Genomic DNA, 20,802 nt, shown 5'->3' with positions numbered 1-20,802 from the left:
TGGCTGGGGGGCGGGGGAGGGTTTGGGGGCCAGGTGCATGAATGGACCCCAGCACCTTTTTGGGTGGGAGCAGCCATGACAAGGAACTGTATTAAACTTCGAAATGCAGAACTCTAGAGTAGCCTGTGTCTACGCTGATTTTAAGTTATGAATTTTCTAGTGGTCCTTATTATAGGTAATGAGACATATTCCCTACAAATCAGGAATATCCTATAATTCTATGGTTTCCAACTCCCAATGACACCTCTCTGATTGTCTCACACTTAGAAGTAATACCCAAAAATAGCCTTTGAGGAATCCCATGCCCCGGTGTTTTATTTGGAAGGTAAGGTCACTGTATTTATGTATCAGCCATAAATACTTGAATGAGAGTGAAAATTCCTAAGGATTTGCCATTTCCGGCTGATGGCACTAGATCCCTTGGAAGTGTCCCATGTCATAATATGCCAACACATTTAGAATTTTCAACAGTCATGGAGACAAACAGGTGCTTGGGGCAGCTAAAAATAACCACCCTGGGAAGTGAAACTGTGGCAGTGCCGAGGAGCTAAGGTGGGCAGTACTGCGCTTTCGGGTGAGGTCAAAACTCTGGAGGGAAGGCCAAGAAAAGAAAATTCTGCCCATGCCCCTCCTCCCAGCACCCAGGAGTGTGTTTTCTCTTCTCAGAATCTCTGTCTGATGTGCTAGCCTTTTTGTGTCATTTCGACTGAAACGTCTCACAGCTCCAACCCACTGCCCCCATATCTTGCATAGCTTTCTGTCCAGATTTCTGAATTAAAGGCTGGATCCAGAGGGTGTCCCACTGTGCATGGATGGGGGTCTTCCTCCCACCCCAGTGGGATGCTCCTGCTGCCATTCTCACCCCGGAACACCCCTGACTTAGCCACCTCCAGGGCGGTGAGAGGTGTGAGGGATGATCGGGGAGTGCCATGCTCAGCAGCCTGAACCGTGTCAGGGAGCCCAGGCATTCCAGCCTGTGTCATCCTCCCCCTCCCGTGAAGAGCCACAGCCACATCCTCCATGCCCTGCTGCACTTCCTGAGGAGTGAAAGATGGTGACTGTCAGCGTGTCAAGGATGACGGGTGGCAAGAGGGGTAAACACAGCTTGTTACTACCAGATTCGATTACCGGGTGATGCTCGAAGACAAATGGCCTGGGGCCTTTCTGCCCCTTGAGGGCAGGGGCAGTCTTAGTCACCAGGAGCAGGGTCTTGTGAGGAGGAGTTAGGGATGTTGTGGAATTGTCTCCCAAAGCCAGTGCCAGCCGATAGGACTAGTTGTGTTATCTCGAGTTTTCATTGTTGGTAGTTTTGAATTGGGAGCCTTGATTTGACCCTGAGAATAACCAAAACTGTACAAAAGACATGTGTATTCAAAACAAGACACAATAAGGCTCAAAAACAAAACTGTCTATGGTGATAAAGGTTAGAGTAGGAGTTACCTTGGGGGCAGAGGAATGTTGGCTGGGACAGGATATGCAAGAACCTCTAGAATGGTTCTGGAATGTTCTGTATCTTGATCTGGTGGTGGTGACACAAGTTTATACAGATGTATTAATTGAGCTGTACATTTAAGATGTGGGGAATCGCTCTGAACCTATTCTGGTAGCAGGGGCTCCCCGAGTTTTAAAAAAGATGTGTACATTTTACTGTATATATGCTATATCTCAGTGAATAAGTAACAATAAAGAAAAATATGCATAAAGGTGGACTGTGAACAGAAACACCTTGGCAACATTTGAATAACCTAGCTTTTACCATATTTGGAGTTTGCTGTCCCCTGGTCCTAGGTGCTAAAAACCTGATTTGGTTCAGTCCAGACATTTAAAACACCAGCCAGCTATGGAGAGTAAAATAATGGCAAGTCTCTTCCTAGTTTGACCATCAAGAGAGTAATTTGGAAACTCCAGCCCTGTGCCCTGAAACCAGAGTCTGTCCATCCCTCTACAATTAGATGAGATTCCTGGGGCATCAAGGTCAAGCAGATCCAGCTTTGAATTGCTGTTCTGCCACTTTAACAGCAGGACCTTCTGAAAAACAGTTGCCCTCTCTCAGGTTCCGTTTCTTTGTGAATTGGGTGAACTCTTGAGTGTTCTTTAGCAAAGGAGTACCTGTAACGTGCTCCACCCAGTGGTGAGTCCATAGCAGGTGATCAATAAATGCTAAAGATGCTGATTGTCATTGTCACCACTATCACGAAATTGTGCAGCGTTCAAGGGAACTCCAGGGAGCCACATACCCTCGCCAGTGATGTACCTCTACAATGGCTTCAACAAACAGTTCCCACACAACGCAACTTTTCCTACAGTTGGGTGGGCTCCAGGGTGCAGAGGCCCCCCTCTGGCTTGGCAGGTTGATTTGGCTGGAGCCTTTGCTGGTTCTCAGAGCGGGAACATGGTCGAGTTGGCCAACAGTGTACCCACGTTGAAGCAGCTGTGCCGAACATCTGGCTCTGATTATCTGGCTGGGAATGGCCGGGGGTGGGAGCACTGTGATTTATAGATTGCTCCTTTGGCTGTAAATCCCATCTGTAATTGTGACTTCTCTGTCCCTAATTGTTTGCAGAGAAGAGAGGAGCTCAATGGCTTACAATCCCTGGCAGAGCCCAAGGCTGCTGGGGCGGGGGGGGGGGGTGAGGGGGGTGGTGAGGTTTGTTGCTAGGACACGGCTGTCTTTGTTTTGGTCCCTGCTCAGCAGTGTTTTTAAGGCCCTGTATACATTTCTCTGTATTGTTAATGTAATTTGTTCAGGCAGTGAACAGCCAAGTTCAGCCGAAGGAATCCGATACTCATAACAGAAACACCAGAGGCCAGGTTTTTGTGGTCAAATTAGGGTTTTGAGGCCTCTGAAGAGAATGAAATGTTGGCGCTGGGCGGGGGACAATCTCCCTTTCTCCTCTTGTGCTGATGCTGGCCTGGGTTCAGCTTCCTTGAGGAGCTTGGCTTTGGGGCACCAAGTCCACTGCATTCAGGGCTGTGTTAGGTGGGGAGCCCGGCTGCCCTTCTCCGAGAAAGGGAATGCAGATTTTATTCAAAAGGGAAGAAAAGGTGCTAACAAAGTATGAGCAAGTTTGGGCCCTGCCTGCCCAGCCTTTCCTTCCCCGTGGCTCCGGGCAGCTTTTTTCCCCCCATCCCCCACCCTGCATTACTTGACTGGTGAGGAAATAATAGTTGGGCTCTGCTGAGAAGGTATGTGACTGTGCAAAATGCAATTTGCCCGTTTCCGCTGCCCATGAAGACCCGACAGCCCACTTGCCATCTGGGAACCTCGCGCCCTGCTGTGCTTGGAGTTTTCGGAAACGATGGATTCCAAACAACTTCCAGTGAGCAATTGGTGATATTAAGTTAACTGAGTTCATCTTACCCTTTTTATTTTGCCTCAGAAAGTAAAATAAGATAGAAGCAAACATACCAGCCCACAAACATTTCCATGCTTCCTTTTGCTTCTAGAAGGCGTATGTTGGGAAATTAATCAGACCAACGTTAGCCCCTTCCTCCCGGCCCTGGAAGAATGCCTGGTGTGTGTGCATCCCCCTCTCCAGTTAGCAATTACCGAACAACTTCTGTGGCTACCAAGGAGAGCATGATAGGGTCCCAGCCCTCCAGAGCTTACAATATAAGAGAACAAACAGGAACATGAGTCTTTACAATACCTGCAATGAGCGCCAACAAAGTGGAATAAAATGTCACCTGAAATACCTGAGAAAGGGGCTTCTCAAGCTTGGAGAAGGCAGAGGCTTTGGAGAGATGTTTGATCTGAGCCTTGCAGGAGACCGTCCAAGTGTGGGTTCTAGTACTACCTGGATGCAAGCCTTCCTCCCCCTGTGTCCCAGCAAGGAAGAGTTGCCTTCTTAATGACCCCATTCATTGTCCCTAGAATGTGGTGATTTACCAGAAGTCTTCAGAGGCAAGCCATCTTCAATTCAGAAGGGGAATCCCACATGTGTGTTGAATATGAGGCATTGTTTAAGACACCTCCTGCCCTCACCACATTGGCAAACTGACAGCGTCAACTTGAAACAAGTCTGCACATTGTGGCCATTTTCACCCCACAACAAATGTTTGTAAGTGGCCACCTAAGCCTGTGAACTTCCTAACTTTGATAATTACAAACACGAGGTAGATAAGATTGAAGCAAACCTGGCAAGTTATACTGACTTGCAGCTGAAGCACTCTGAGAAACAGAACAATTTGTTCACAGAAAAAGGAAATTAAGGTGTTCTACACTCTTTAATTTCCAAGGTCTTTGTTTAAAGTGAATGAGTTCAAATGAGGGAAGACACATTCTGCTCACGTTTGATGTCACTCACTACTCATGTCGCAGCATAGGGTGTCACAGCCTGTGTCCCAGCTTCTTCCCATGGGCACCATGCTCTTCAGCCATACAGACTCGGACATTCCACTGCCAACCGGTATCCTCACCAATGACCCCAAGGTGCTGTTGAGGCACTTTTCTTTTTGAGAGTTTACTGACATCCTACCCGCCACTGAGTAGCATGTTCCTTGCCCATGATTCCCTTCTGTACTCCCTCCCCCAATACCCTGTATAGGCCAAGTATCCCTTATCCAAAATGTTTGGGGCCAGAAGTGTTTCGCAGTTTTGGAACTCTTACTGGATTTGGGAATATTTGCATTATACTGACCAGCTGAGCATCTGTAATTGGAAAATCTGACATGCCCCAGTCAGCATCTCATTTGAGTGTCATGTTGGCACTCAAGAAGTTTCAGATTTTTGAGCATTTTGGATTTTGGGGTTAGGGATGCTCAACTTGTACTAGCATTAAATTAGGTCTAATCAGTTTTTATCAAAATAATTTTTTTCTTTTTTGTCTCCTTCACTAGACCATGGAATTCCTTGGAATCAAAAATCATGTCCTCTTCTCCCGTGCCTAGAAGAATGCCCGAGAGGTGTTCACTATGTATTTATAGGGTGAAATTTTCCTATATATGTCTTCTATCCCTTAAGAATTTTTTTCCAGACAATAAATGCTCCCTTTTCAAAGCACTATAATTAACTCTAGCTGTTTTTGATTTAAAATGTTCTGAAATGCATCCCACACTTCTCTAACTTTACTTATTTTATTTATTTATTTATTTATTTATTTATTTTTGAGACAAGATCTCGCTCTGTCACCCAGGCCTGGAGTGCAGTGGCACGATCTTGGCTCACTGCAATTCCGCCTCCTGGGCTCAAGCAATCCTTCTGCCTCAGCCTCCTGAATAACTGGGACTATAAGCACATGCCACCATGCCTGGCTAATTTTTGTATTTTTTGAAGAGATGGGGTTTCACCATGTTGCCCAGGTTGGTCTTGAACTCCTAGGTTCAAGGGATTTGCCCGCCTTGGCCTCCCAAAGTTCTGGGATTACAGGCGTGAGCTACCACGCCCAGCATTATCTGACTTCTAGTGGTTCCAAACATCTATATTAAAATCATGAACTAGGAAATATTTAGTTAAAATATCTTTTTATTCCAACGGGGGGAAAAACTGGTGATAGTGTTCTTTCCTAAAGCTTTTGCATTTTTTCCTCTAGGAGAGGTCCTTGGATATTTACCCAGGCTTTCCTGACTTGATAAAAGAACACTGCTGGATTATATAGTGCAGTCATCTGCAGATTAGGTGGCAGCTGACCATCTAGGCAGGGGAAAATATGAGAAGTAATAATATAAAAGGATACTCTGTGATGGACGGGCATGATGGTGAATAAGATGTTCAGAGCCAAGAGCACTGGGTCACACCTGTAATCCCAATACTTTGGGATGCTGAAGCAGGAGGATCACTTGAGGCCAGGAGTTCAAGACCAGCCAGGTCAACATAGCCAGACCCTGTCTCTACAAAAAATAAAATAAAATAGGCACACACCTGTAATCCCAGCTACTCAGGAGGCTGAGGTGAGAGGATGGCTTGAGCCCAGAAGTTAGAGGCTGCAGTAAGCCACGCTTATGCCCCTGAACTCCAGCTTGGGCAACAGAGTGAAATCCCATCTCAAAAAACAAATTTTTTTTTTCCCAGAAAAGGCTGTTGTATGCTTTCCATTGAAAGAAAGAAGCAGGATCAGAGAAATGCAGACTAAAACAATGAGATGGCAAAAGTTAAAGTCTAAGCATACTGGTGTTGGCGAGGATGTTTGTTAATAAATGACACATTTGCGTATTATGTTGAGGAATGATTTGGCAATATCTAGTAAAATCAAAGATGCGCATATCTTATGACCCAGCAAATCTACTACACATGAGCACAAGGGACATGAACAAGAACGCTCCTTGCTGCATTGTTTACAGTAGCATAAACTAGAAACAACATATGTGGCCATCTATGTATTAAATAAATAAATATAGTCATCTAGTAGAATATAGTGAATTAACTCAGATCTACATGTATTAACATGAATAAATTCCAAAAGTGTAACACTCATTAGAAAAAGTAAGTGGCTAGGCTGGGCACAGTTGCTCACACCTATAATCCCAGCACTTTGAGAGGCCGAGGCAGTGGGATCACTTGAACCCAGGAGTTTAAGACCAGCATGGGCAGCATAGTGAGACCTCATCTCTTTGAAAAGAAAGAAAGAAAAAATAAGGGGCTAAAAAATACCTAAAATGTAGTGCCATTTATAAGAATGTTTGTAACTCCCAAGAGAATGATAATTGCATTTGGTTATACAGGAGAATGCCCTGGTGTTTAGGAGATCTGGGCTGAGGTATTTGAGGGTAAGGTGTTACAATGTTGACAACTGACTTTCAAATGGTTCTGCAAAATAAAAATGTGTTTGTGTGAATACATACATAGGGGAGGGAGGTAAGCAAAGCCAGTGTGTGAACATGTTAACGATGATTGATCTGGATGAAGGACAGATGGGTGTTTATTGTACTTTTCCTATAACTTTCCTGTAAAATGGAACTTTTCAAAATAAAAAATTGAAGACACTCATTGAACCTATAAATTGTGGATAGTACATATGTAGTGAAATATATTCAATGAAAAACATGCAGAGGTATGACAAGCAGTACCTTTAGGACAACAGTTACTTCTGGGAGGGCAGATAAATGAATGACAGATCGGATACTTGAGCTATATCAATAACACTTTATTTCTTTAAGAAAAAAAGAGGTGGGGAGCTCTGAGATTAATATGGGAAAATGATAAGCTATTCAATCTGGGGTCCCTTCGTGTCTCTACTTACTTTCTCTACTTAAAAAAATATATATATATTTGTATATATTTTTTTGAGATGGAGTCTCACTGTCACCCAGGCTGGAGTACAGTGGCGCAATGTCAGCTCACTGCAACCTCCTTCTCCCAGGTTCAAGCGATTCTCCTGCCTCAGCCTTCTGAGCAGCTTGGACTACAGGCACGCGCCTCCATGCCCAGCTAATTTTTGTATTTTTGATAGAGACAGGGTTTCACCATATTGGCCAGGATGGTCTCGATCTCTTGACCTCGTTCTCTGTTCACCTCAGCCTCCCAAAGTGCTGGGATTACAGGCATAAGCCACTGCACCCAGCGTATAGTTTTATAACTAGATGATAGTTTGTTCCATAACTATAAATAACATTTTTAAAACTTCAGAAAAGTGGGAATAAATAATTTAGTTTTCATTTTAAAATTAAAGCTTATTTTGAAAGTTATTTTGGTGCTTAAAAGAGAGAGAATATATATTTTGTAGCTCTATCCGCTGGAAAAGATTAGAAACAATGATTATCTCAATAGCACTGACCAGCTCCAGTGCTCAGATTATATTCACCAAATCCCATTTCCCAGTTAAAATAAAACCAGGCTCCTGGGAGAAGGAGCTGATTCGATGTATGAGGTTAGCCTAGAATATATTGTTATACAAGAAAGCATGAAAGCTATTGAAGACCATTAGAGACCCAAGTCTATTGTTACGGACTCAGGTACTAGGGCTGCTAGGTCGGAAGGACTCAGCAGCCAAACTGAGTAAGACGGAAAAGATGAAATAATTAGACCATCAAGAATATATTATATTTATTAAAATCCTTAAGTTCACGCTGACACCAAAAAACACAACAAAATAAACACAACACCGGTCTCCTTTGGAGGACAACAAGGAGCTAAGTCATTATTTTCAATATGTTAATAGAAAGAATCATGCATTTATCCTGCCTGTGCTGTGTGCTGTTTGCCACTGGGCCACTAGTTGAGGAAAGTTTTTCTTTACAGAAGTATTTCAGCTAATAAATGAAGAAGAAATAGTCTTGTTCCCTGTCTTAGTTCATTTTGTGTTGCTGTAACAGCACACCACAAACTGGGTAATTTATAAAGGAATGATATTTACTTGGCTCACAGTTAAGGAGGCTGGGAAGTCCAAGGGCATAGTGCCGACATCTGCTCAGCATCTGGTGCAGGCCTTCTTACTGCATCGTCCTATAGCAGAAAGGCAAGAGAGTACGCCTGTGTGTGCACAAGACGGCAGAATGGGGGATGGGGGGCAAACTCATAACTTTTATCAGGAACCCACTCCCACAATAAGGGCATTAATACATTTATGAGGGCACAGACCTCATAACCTAATCACCTCTTAAAGTTTCCACTTCTCAACACTGTTGCATTATGGATTAAGTTTGCAAAACATGAACTTTGGGGGACATATTCAAACCATGGCATTCCCTCTCCCCTAAATAAAATAAAGTAAAATAACATTGAACCTGAATTTGATCAAGCCTCTAGATCTAATTATTAATTTACCAGAAATACAATTCAGAAGAACATGTTAGATTGACACCATGAGGATATGATTAGCAAAATCCAGACTTAAAAAAAAAAAAAACTACAGGAACAATAACTTGGTTTCCTCCACGAATAATACAGGAGGCGTGGGCAGGGTGGAAATAGGGAAAGAGAAAGACTCCTAAAGATTAAAAGGCTATAAAAGACTAAAGGTGGCCAGATGCAGTGGCTCATGCCTATAATCCCAGCACTTCTGGAGGCCGAGGAGGGTGGATCACCTGAGGTCAGGAGTTCGAGACCAGCCTGACCAACATGGTGAAACCTCATCTCTACTAAAAATACAAAATTAAGCGGGCGTGGTGGCGCACACCTGTAATCTCAGCTACTTGGGAGGCTGAGGCAGGAGAATCGCTTGAAACCAGAAGGTGGAGGTTGCAGTGAGCCGAGATCAGCCATTGCACTCCAGCCTGGGCAACAAGAGTGAGACTCCATCTCAAAAACAAAACAAAACAAAACAAAACAAAACAAACACTAAAGGCTTGGCCAGGCGTGGTGGTTCACGCCTGTAATCCCAGCACTTTGGGAGGCCACGGTGTGGATTGCTTGAGCTCAGGAGTTCAAGGCCAGCCTGGGCAACATGGTGAAACCCCTGGGCAACATGGTGAAACCCCTGTCTCCACCAAAAATACAAAAAATTAGCCCAGCACAGGGGTATGCACCTGTTGTCCCAGCTACTTGGGAGGCTGAGTTGTGAGGATTGCTTGAGCCAGGGAGGCAGAGGCTGCAGTGAGCCTAGATTGCACTGCTGTACTCCAGCCTGGGTGACAGAGTGAGACCCCATCTCAAAAAAAAAAAAAAAGATTAAAGGCTTTAAAAAAGAATAAAAGACATAAATTGACCAATAGCAAATGTATGGACCATGCATTGGATCCTGATTGAAATAAACTGTAGGGAAAAATTATTTGTAAGACATAAAATTAGAAAATTATTGTTAACCCTTAAAAACATTTTTTAGGATTTTAAAAAATTTTCCTGCTTTCTAGAGATAACACACACAGAAATATTTACTAATGAAGTGATAGGCTCTCTGGGCTCTGTTTCAAAATAGTCTTGGGCTTAGGGGTGGATGAGCAAGGAGTGGGTGGGGGATGGATGAATGGAGACGGGCCATGAGCTAGTAATTGCAGAACGTGGTGGTGGCTTAACCAGATTCATTATATTGTTCTCTCTACTTTTGTGTACATTGGAAATTTTCCAAAATGGTTTGTTTTTGAGATGGAATCTCACTCAGTCGCCTAGGCTAGAGTGCACTGGTGCAATCATAGCTCACTGTAGCTTCAAACTCCTGGGCCCAAGCAATCCTCCCACCTCAGCCTCCTGAGTAGCTGGGACTATAGGTGTGTGCCATCACGCCCTGCTAATTTTTCTAAATTTTTTGTAGAGACAAGGTTTCGAACTCCTGGCCTCAAGTGATCCTCTTGCCTCAGCCTCCCAAAGTGCTGGGATTACAGGCATGAGCCACCACACCTGGCCACAAAATAAAAGGTTTTAAATATTTCATTTTTATTCACCTGGCAGAATCCCAGGTAGAAGTTAGAGTGTTTGGTGGATGGTTGAGTGTCTGAGCAGGACCCCACAGCCAAGGGGGGTTAGAGGGAGGGGCTGGCAAGGGTAGGGAATAAGGCCTGATCAGGTGAGCTGCTGGAGGTGGATGTATGGGGTGTCTGCTTCCCCAGGTGGAGCTGGATAGATACTGGTGTGCTGAGAATGAGAAGGAGGATGAAGAAAGATGCAAAACCCAGCAAAAAGTACCCAAAAGCAACCACCCACAGCAAAAATTGGGAGAATGAGTGATTTAACCCCGCAAGGCATACACTTTCTAGGACTTTACAAATAAGAACACCTTTAGTCCCTACAGCAACCCTCCCATGAGGTATGTGCTGTTCTTTGTCCCTATTTTACCTTTTTTTTTCTTTTTTTATTATACTTTAAGTTCTAGGATACATGTGCACAATGTGCAGGTTTGTTACATAGGTATACATGTGCCATGTTGGTTTGCTGCACCCATCAACTCGTCATTTACATTAGGTATTTCTCCTAACAGTATCCCTCCCCCAGCCCCCACTCCCCAGCAGGCCCTGGTGTGTGATGTTCCTCTCCCTGTGTCCATGTGTTCTCATTGTTCAACTCCCACCTATGAGTGAGGACATGCAGTGTTTGGTTTCCTGTCCTTGTGATAGTTTGCTGAGAATGATGGTTTCCAGCTTCATCCATGTCCCTGCCAAAGGACATGAACTCATCCTTTTTTATAGCTGCATAGTATTCCATGGTGTGTATGTGCCACATTTTCTTTATCCAGTCAATTACTGATGGACATTTGGGTCGGTTCCAAGTCTTTGCTATTGTGAATAGTGCCGCAGTAAACATACGTGTGCATATGTCTTTATAGTAGCATGATTTATAATCCTTTGAGTATATACCCAGTAATGGGATTGCTGGGTCAAATGGTATTTCTAGTTTTAGATCCTTGAGGAATCGCCCCACTGTCTTCCACAATGGTTGAACTAATTTACACTCCCACCAACAATGTAAAAGTGTTCCTATTTCTCCACATCCTCTCCAGCACCTGTTGTTTCCTGACTTTAATGATCGCCATTCTAACTGGCGTGAGAAATCTCACTGTGTTTTTGATTTGCATTTCTCTGATGACCAGTGATGATGAGTATTTTTTCATATGTCTGTTGGCTGCATAAATGTCTTCATTTGAGAAGTGTCTGTTCATATCCTTTGCCCACTTTTTGATGGGGTCGTTTGTTTTTTTCTTGTAAATTTGTTTAAGTTCTTTGTAGATTCTGGATATTAGTCCTTTGTCAGATGGATAGATTGCAAAAATTTTCTCCTATTCTGTAGGTTGCCTGTTCACTCTGATGATAGTATCTTTTGCTGTGCAGAAGCTCTTTAATTAGATCCCATTTGTCTATTTTGGCTTTTGTTGCCATTGCTTTTGGTGTTTTAGTCATGACGTCTTTGCCCATGCCTATGTCCTGAATGGTATTGCCTAGGTTTTCTTCTAGGGTTTTTATGGTTTTAGGGCTTACATTTAAGTCTTTAATCCATCTTGAGTTAATTTTTGTGTAAGGTGTTAGGAAGGGATCCAGTTTTAGCTTTCTACATATGGCTAGCCAGTTTTCCCAGCACCATTTATTAAATAGGGAATCCTTTCCCCATTGCTTATTTTTGTCAGGTTTGTCAAAGATCAGATGGTTGTAGATGTGCGGTGTTATTTCTGAGGCCTCTATTCTGTTCCGTTGGTCTATATATCTGTTTTGGTACCAGTACCATGCTGTTTTGGTTACTGTAGCCTTGTAGTATATTTGAAGTCAGGTAGCATGATGCCTCCAGCTTTGTTCTTTTTGCTTAGGATTTTCTTGCCTATGCGGGCTCTTTTTTGGTTCCATATGAAATTTAAAGTAGTTTTTTCCAATTCTGTGAAGAAAGTCAGTGGTAGCTTGATGGGGATGGCATTGAATCTATAAATTACCTTGGGCAGTATGGCCATTTTCACAATATTGATTCTTCCTATCCATGAGCATGGAATGTTCTTCCATTTGTTTGTGTCCTCTTTTATTTCGTTGAGCAGTGGTTTGTAGTTCTCCTTGAAGAGGCCCTTCACATCCTTTGTAAATTGGATTCCTAGGTATTTTATTCTCTTTGTAGTAATTGTGAATGGGAGTTCACTCATGATTTGGCTCTCTGTTCGTCTGTTATTGGTGTATGGGAATGCTTGTGATTTTTGCACATTGATTTTGTATCCTGAGACTCTGCTGAAGTTGCTTATTAGCTTAAGGAGATTTTGGGCTGAGACGATGGGGTTTTCTAAATATACAGTCATGTCATCTGCAAACAGGGACAATTTGACTTCCTCTTTTCCTAATTGAATACCCTTTATTTCTTTCTCTTGACTGATTGCCCTGGCCAGAACTTCCAATACTATGTTGATAGGAGTGGTGAGAGAGGGCATCCCTGTCTTGTGCCGGTTTTCAAAGGGAATGCTTCTAGTTTTTGCTCATTCAGTATGATATTGGCTGTGGGTTTGTCATAAATAGCTCTTATTATTTTGAGATACATTCCATCAATACCTAGTTTATTGAGAGTTTTTAGCATGAAACGCTGTTGAATTTTGTTGAAGGCCTTTTCTGCATCTATTGAGATAATCACGTGGTTTTTGTCGTTGGTTCTGTTTATGTGAAGGATTACATTTACTGATTTGCATATGTTGAACCAGCCTTGCATCCAGGGATGAAGCCAACTTGATCATGGTAGATAAGCTTTCTGATGTGCTGCTGGATTCGGTTTGCTAGTATTTTATTGAGGATCTTCGCATCGATTTTCATCAGGGATATTAGCCTAAAATTATCTTTTTTTGCTGTGTCTCTGCCAGGCTTTGGTATCAGGATGATGCTGGCCTCATAAAATGAGTTAGGGAGGATTTCTTCTTTTTCTATTGATTGGAATAGTTTCAGAAGGAATGGTACCAGCTCCATTTTGTACCTGTCCCTATTTTACCATTAAGGAAGCTGACACACAGATAAATTACTTGCCTAAGTCAGTGGCAAGTCCCTTAAGTCACTGGCAAAGCCAGGATTTGAACCTGGGCTAGCCTGGAACCTGGCTTCTTTGCTGCTGTGCCACACTGTGCTTCTCTATGTCAGTGCACCTTCCAAGTTTTGGTGGAAATCTACCACCATAAAGTAGCTTCCTCTCCCAACTTCTCTATTCTCTTAGTTCCCATTCTCCTAATCACCCAAACTTGCTGACTTCAGCTCTTCTCTCCCTCCTGTCCCATAATAACCACTCAGTCCTAGGTCCTATGTATTCTCTAAAACTGTCCTCTGATCTCAGAGCCATCTCTCAGAAGACAGTTTGTGGTTTTCCAGCCTGGATCACTGCAGTAGTGCCCCTGACTCCAGCTCTTCCCTTTCTGTTTATCTCCCCCCGCCTTTTTTTTTTTTTTTTTAACCTCCCAGTGCACCACTTTCTCCATGTCATTCTCGTGCTTGCAAACCTTCAAGGCATCCTCATTGATCATAAATTGAACACAAGGTCTTGCTTCTAAGACAGCGAGAACAGTCAGGGCTTGGGTTCAAATAGCACCGCTGCCGCCGTTTTACCCTGTGACCCTGCAGGATGGGGATGGGACTCACTCAGAGAGGCTTTAAGATCAGATGTGCAAAAGCATACATAGAGTGACTGAGAGAATACAAGCACTTGGTCCCCAGAGTGAGTTGGTGCTTAACAAATGTTCACTCCTATGCTGTTTTGCTGTTTTTCCGGCATCTACCTTGTAACAACTCTACCAAATCCCTTTATCTTTGGACTTCTCCTCCTGCCCTCACCCCTTTGCACTTAGCTCCGCTCACTGCATTGCTCTGCTCTGCTTACACTGTCAAACCCCCGCTGAACTCAACTAAAGGAGCCTCCCTCTCCCTCAGGCCTTGGCGACCTGTTCTTCCCATGAGCTACTAGAGTAGTTGCCACTTGAACAACGCCTGGGTTTTTTGGACCATTCGAATTTCAGAAAACTTGGTGGGGAAAAGGGACTGTCAGAGTAATACCCCCTCTTTTTTTTTTTTTTTTTTTAACCAAGTAAGAATATTAAGAGAAACAACGATCCTAATTTCATGTGAAAAAGAATATTTTAATAATAACAAAAAGGGTGGGTGGGGGGACAAGCTCACCCTAGAGCAAAGGACAGTCTTTTAAATTATATAAGCTTAGCTTTAGTTAAAAACTTGACTCTTCAGTCTTGTTTCTACCATTCTAATAGAAACCAGTGATGCCTGCCACTTATTTGAGTGTATATGGCTCATTTCCCATCCTCCTTATAAGCTCTGGATTCTGGGCTGGGCACAGTGGCTCACACCTGTAATCCCAACACTTTGCGGCCCAAGGTGGGAGGATCTCTTGAGGCTAGGAGTTCAAGACCAGGCTGGGCAACAGAGTGAGACCCTGTCTCTACAAAAATAAAAATTAGCCAGGCGTGGTGCCGTGCACCTGTAGTCCCAGCTACTCGGGAGGCTGAGGTGGGAGGATTGCTTGAACCCAGGAGTTTAAGGCTACAGGGAACTATGATCTCCCTACTGCACTCCAGCGTGAGTGACAGAGCAAGACCCTGTCTCCAAAAAAAAAAAAAAAATTAGTCACAAACATTTTCATGTTGTTTGGGTATTTGTTTTTCCATTCAACATTTAATCCTTGAGTAGGTCCTAGCAGTCTGGGCAGTGTCTTAGGGACTAAGGTATTATAAAAAGATAGGAGACTGGGTGTGGTGGCTCATGCCTATAATCCCAACACTTTGAGAGGCCAGGGCAGGAGGATCACTTGAGCCCACGGGTTCAAGATCAGCCTGGGCAACATAGCGAGACCCAGTCTCTACAAATAATTTTAAAAATCAGCCATGTGTGGTGGTGCACGCCTGTAGTCTCAGCTACTTGGGGAGTTGAGGCAGGAGGATCCCTTGAGACTAGGACGTCAAGGCTGCAGTGAGCCGTGATTGCACCACTGTACTCCTGCCTGGGTAACAGAGTGACACAAAATTCTGTTTAATAAAAATTAAATGATAGGGTTCCAGCCTTAGAGGGACTGCGTTTCAAGTGAGAGAGAGGGATGAATGTCCAGTCACCAGTGGGGACGTTGTGCTGAGGAAGGGCAGCCTAGACCTTGAAAGGGAGCAAAGAGGTGGGTTGGGGCTCCCTTCAAAGTATGCCACCTGACTTGGGGTTCCCAAGGAGTTCAGAATGGTTGGAATTTAGTCACAGGAAGCAAGGAAGGAGATGTTGAGAGATGGGCTAGGGAGGTAACAGAGACCAGCCCTCAAAGTCCTTCTTTATCATTCTTAGAAATTTGAACCTTAGGCTGGGCTCGGTGGCTCACGCCTGTAATCCCAGCACTTTGGGAGGCCGAGGCGGGCAGATCATGAGGTCAGGAGATTGAGACCATCCCGGCTAACACGGTGAAACCCCGTCTCTCCTAAAAAAAAATACAAAAAATTAGCCGGGGAGGGTGGTGGGCGCCTGCAGTCCCAGCTACTCGGGAGGCTGAGCCAGGAGATTGGCATGAACCCAGGAGGCAGAGCTTGCAGTGAGCCGAGATCGCGGCACTGCACTCCAGCCTGGGCGACAGAGAGAGACTCCGTCTCAAAAAAAAGAAAGGAAAAGAAATTAGAACCTTGGGCCAGGCGCGGTGGCTCACGCCTGTAATCCCAGCACTTTGGGAGGCTGAGGCGTGCGGATCACAAGGTCAAGAGATTGAGACCATCCTGGCCAACATGGTGAAACCCTGTCTCTACTGAAAATACAAAAAATTAGCTGGGCATGTTGGCACACACCTGTAGTCCCAGCTACTCCGGGAGGCTGAGGCAGGAAAATCACTTGAACCCGGGAGGCGGAGCTTGCAGTGAGCTGAGATCGGGCCAGTGCACTCCAGCTGGGAGACAGAGCGAGACTCCGTCTCAAAAAAAGAAAAGGAAGGAAGGAAGGATATTGGAACCTTATTTTGAAGGAAACAGGAGCTATTGAAAAGGTGTCCTATAACCCCAATTCTGCTAAAGAGATGGAGAGAGAAAGAACTGGAATGATAGGAACATGTGTACAAGTGCAGCTCTATTCTGACAGGACACTAGGAAGAGGCACACCAGACTGAGTTACATACAGAGAAGGGGGGAGCACATTCAGAGGGGTCATCACCTCGTCTGTCTTGAGCTACTAGAGAGAGAGAGAAGGGAAGGTGAAAGTGTGTTGATTAAAGAAAATTTGGAGATTGGGGGAAGATTTTTTTAAATTTTACTTAATCATCCAGCCACCAATATATATCAGTTTTAAAATGTTGGTCCAGGTTGGGTGCAGTGGCTCACACCTGTGATCCCAGCACTTTGGAAGACTGAAGTAGGTGGATCACTTGAGCTCAGGAGTTTCAGACCAGCCTGGCCAACATGGAAAAACCTGTCTCTACTAAAAATACAAAAAAATAGCCGGGCGTGGTGGCGCAGGCCTAGAGTCCCAGCTACATGGGCTGCTGCGGCAGGAGGATCGCTTGAACCTGGGAGGTCAAGGCTGCAATGAGCTGAGATAGTGCCAGTAACACTCCAGCCTGGGTGGCAAAGTGAGACCCTGTCTCAAATAAATAAATTAAATGTTGGTCCACTTTCTGCCAGACCTTTCTTCTGGCATGTAAGTTTTCTGCTTCTTTCTCTTTTTCAAATATCGTTGTCTTCATACTGAGGTACAACTTGGTGTCCAGCTTTTTTCACTTCATACTTTATCCTAAGCACTTTCTTCAGTTGACTCCCCTGTTTCCCTGTTTTTAGAAACTCGGGTTTTTCTGGTGCTTTACTCTCATAAACAATAGTGCAGTGCATGATTCTTATGGATTAAGCTTTTTCTGAATTTAGGATTAGTACCCTGGAGTACAATCCTAGACTTGGGCTCATTGAGTAAAAGGCTAGAAACATCTTTTTTTGAGACAGAGTTTCACTCTTGTTGCCCAGGCTGGAATGCAATGATGTGATCTCGGCTCACTGCAACCTCCACCTCCTGGGTTCAAGTTATTTTCATGCCTCAGCCTCCCAAGTAGCTGTGATTACAGGCACCCATCACCATGCCCAGCTAATTTCTTGAATTTTTAGTAGAGACGGGGTTTCACCATGTTGGCCAGGGTGGTCTCGAACTCCTGACCTCAGGTTATCCACTCGTCTCAGCCTCTCAAAGTGCTGGGATTATAGGCGTGAGCCATCACGCCCAACCTTAGAAACATCTTAAAGCTACATCATATCACCAGATTTCCTTGCAGGGGGCTGAATCAGCTTATACCCGGGGCAACCATAGAGTGCCCATTTCTCCTGCATCCCTACGTGACACTCTGCTTTCTGTGGGGCAGCCTTGTTATTGCGAAGAACCAGTACTACTAACGTGCTTTTTTAAAAAACAAAAATTGTAATAGCTTCAAGGCTGCATACACGTTGCCAGAGGAAAAGCCTGAGGGGATGGGTGGATATCGCCTTTTAATTTGCTGTTAGTTTTCCATAAAGTAACAAATGCCTGAAACTTTCCAAAACTTAGTCTAAGTTTGGACAGATCCCTGTGTCTTGAAATCTTGGTCCCCTCAGGAATAATGCTCTATTTAGAGAGGAAGAACATATAAATGTTCCCAGAAACATTATAGGGTACTTGAAAATCCTTTGAAACATCTGCAAGTATCTTGCAGATGAACGAGGTTACTAAGCTGGCCAGCAGGAACAGCCAGGTCTAATGTGCGCCCCCAGGAAGCCAGGCCTGTTGAGGTGGGCCTGTTAGAGAGCCCCAGGCTGTAGGGTTGCCCACCTGACTCAGCTGCCCAAGCATCTCTCCTCTGTCTGGCGCTTCCTCCTAGCATCCTGGTTTGTATTCCTACTTTGAGTTGAAACTGGGCTTTTCACTCCTGAGTAGCTCTAGAAGACCTAAGAACCACTTCACATCTGAGAATGATCAATTGTTGGCTGAAATCACAGAGTTATCTGGTCCAACTATTTGTTGCCTGGCCTCTGCCTGAACACCTGCAGTGATGGGGGCAGCCTAGAGCAAACTTAATTCCTCCTCGTCCACGTGACAGCCTTTCACTTTTCAGATCACCTTCCTCACACTGATGGTCTCATACAACATCATTTTGAATGTCCTCAGCTCTCTGCACCACCCACCCAACTCCACTCTGGGCCACCACTGGTGTATCCAAGATCAGGACACCAGTCCCTGGGCACCAGGGAGTATGCTGGCCACTGAAGCAGCTTCCTTTTTCCGGCACCCATGTTGTAAAATCGACTCCCCCAAAATTTATTGTCCACATGTGTAACTGTCCCTCCCACCATGTCCCCTTCCACACACTATTTCCCACCCCTGGCATGGGTATAGGACATCATTTCTGTTAACCTTGTGTTGGTGGGTTTATCTCTTTTTTCTAGCCTAGTGTAGGGATTCAGGGTGCAGACCCTTTGGTCAGGGTAGGTTCAGATCCCACCCTGGGTGAGTCAGAGAGCTTCCCTGTGCCTCCGTTTCTTCATCTGTAAAATGAGACCCTCAACAGCCCCTACTTCAGATAGTGCTCAAGAGGATTGAGTTAATGTTAGCGAAGGACTTCGGATGGTGCCTGGTATGCTGTAAGATGGGTGTCATTTCTCATTGTCACACCGTTGAGAGTCCAGATCTTCATCATGTTTCCTCTGCATCTGACCGGTGAGCCTCCCAGATCAGCAGCCCACAAGGCGATCGGGTCAGGGCTGAGTAGCTGCCAGCAGAGGCTGGAGACTCGAGGCTCTCGTGCAATCCATTCTCGCCTTTGTCTGCTTTCTGTCTCTTGTTTTCTGCTCTGTGTGTGTTTGTTTTTGTGATTGTTATTTTAAGTCTCTCTCAGCAATGCTTCGTGATGCTCAGCCCGGTCAAGCGATCTGTATACATCCTCCATTATTTCTTCTCCATTTCTTTTTCATCATATTTCCTCCTCTGAACTTCTACCCTCAGATTTATTCATTATCTAACAAATACTGGTGGTACAGCTCCATGGCCCAAAGCTGTTCTGGGGGCCACAGCAGTGATATGAGTGTCCTGGGGAAGCTGACATTCCACGGACACAAGCAGCCATCCGTCTGTCTCATTCCGCCAAGACCTCTGTGAGGTCTTGTTGACCCCTTTGCATGATGATCTTAAGTTTGTTCACCACTGTTCAGCATATGGGCATTAAACCCTATTTTTGCATTCTCCTTCCCACTATTTTCTCCTACTGATTAAGGGGTATCTCCTCCACTGTTATTTTTCTTCCAGTGACATATTCAGGAAGAGCAAGATCTCAAAAAATATAAATGTTGATGTTCCCCATCCAATCCCGGTTGTCATTAGAGTGTTTATACTTACCCACGCAGTGCTTCAGTTCTGGGATATATTCATCTTTACCTTACCCTGGTTAGCAAAAGCAGCAACAGGAATTAAAACCAGTGGGCTACTGTTACAGCTTGGCAGGTGTAACTTCAGAGAACAAAGGGGATTCTTTTTTGTTTTTTGTTTGTGATTTTGTTTATTTATTTATTTATTTTTTTGAGACAGGGTCTCCCTCTGTCACCCAGGCTAGAGTGCAGCGAAATCACAGCTCACTGCAGCCTCGACCTCCTGGGCTCAAGAGATCCTCCCACCTCAGCCTTCTGAGTAGCTGGGACTACAGGTGTGTGCCACCATGCCTGGCTAACTTTTTGGGTCGTTTTGTAGAGAAGAGGTCTCCCTGTGTTGCCCAGGCAGGTTTTGAACTCCTGGGTTCAAGAGATCCACCCTCTTCAGCCTCCCAAATTGCTGGGATTACAGGTGTGAGCCCCCACACCCATCCTGGAGATTCTTCATCATTTTCTCCTGACCTGAAGAGTCAGCACACTTTCTTTTTGTGTTCTCTAAAAAGGTTAAATTCAGAGATTTTTTATTTTTATTTTTATTTTTAGACGGAGTCTCGCTCTGTTGCCAGGATGGAATGCAATGGCGTGATCTCGGCTCACTGCAACCTCCGACTCTCTGGTTCAAGCGATTCTCCTGCCTCAGTCTCCTGAGTAGCTAGGATTACAGGCACACACCACCACGCCTGGCTAATTTTTGTATTTTTAGTAGAGATAGGGTTTCACCATGTTGGCCAGTATGGTCTCGATCTCCTGACCTCATGATCCGCCCGCCTCAGCCTCCCAAAGTACTGGTATTACCAGCGTGAGCCACTGCACTCAGCCAGAGAATTATTTTTAACATGCTATAAAATTAACTTCTGGGGTTTTAACAAATTGTACCACCACAATCATGATATAGAACAATTCCACCCACCCCCAAATTTCCCCTGGGCATCCCCTTTGTAGTGAGCCCCAAACCCTGGCAACTGCTGATCCACTCTCCATCCCTGTGGTTTTGCCTTTTCCAGGATATAAGTGGATTCGTATGGTGTGTAGCCTTTTGATTCTGGCTTCCTCTGCTCAATAATATGCACTTGAAATTCATCCACATTGCTGCAGGTATTAGTAGTTCTTTTTCATTACCGAGCGGTTTTCCGTTGTATGGATGAACCCGTGT

At 44.5% G+C, this 20,802-nt stretch overlaps 1 protein-coding gene and 1 long non-coding RNA gene across 3 annotated transcripts in view; both read left to right on the top strand.

Moving 5' to 3' along the window:
- TCF7L1 (transcription factor 7 like 1) overlaps positions 1 to 20,802 on the top strand; it is a 176,538-nt gene that overhangs the window by 79,647 nt on the left and 76,089 nt on the right. The window lies entirely within an intron of this gene.
- Positions 469 to 5,008, top strand: LOC134807805 (uncharacterized). Its single transcript, XR_010149079.1, has 3 exons — positions 469 to 552; positions 3,875 to 4,061; positions 4,840 to 5,008. It is a non-coding gene; the product is annotated as an uncharacterized LOC134807805 (long non-coding RNA).

This window comes from Pan troglodytes, chromosome 12 (assembly GCF_028858775.2).
Source record: "Pan troglodytes isolate AG18354 chromosome 12, NHGRI_mPanTro3-v2.0_pri, whole genome shotgun sequence".
Classification (NCBI taxonomy): Eukaryota; Metazoa; Chordata; class Mammalia; order Primates; family Hominidae; genus Pan; species Pan troglodytes.
The sequence above is the reverse complement of the archived record's forward strand: the minus strand, read 5'-3'. Positions and strand labels throughout refer to the sequence as shown.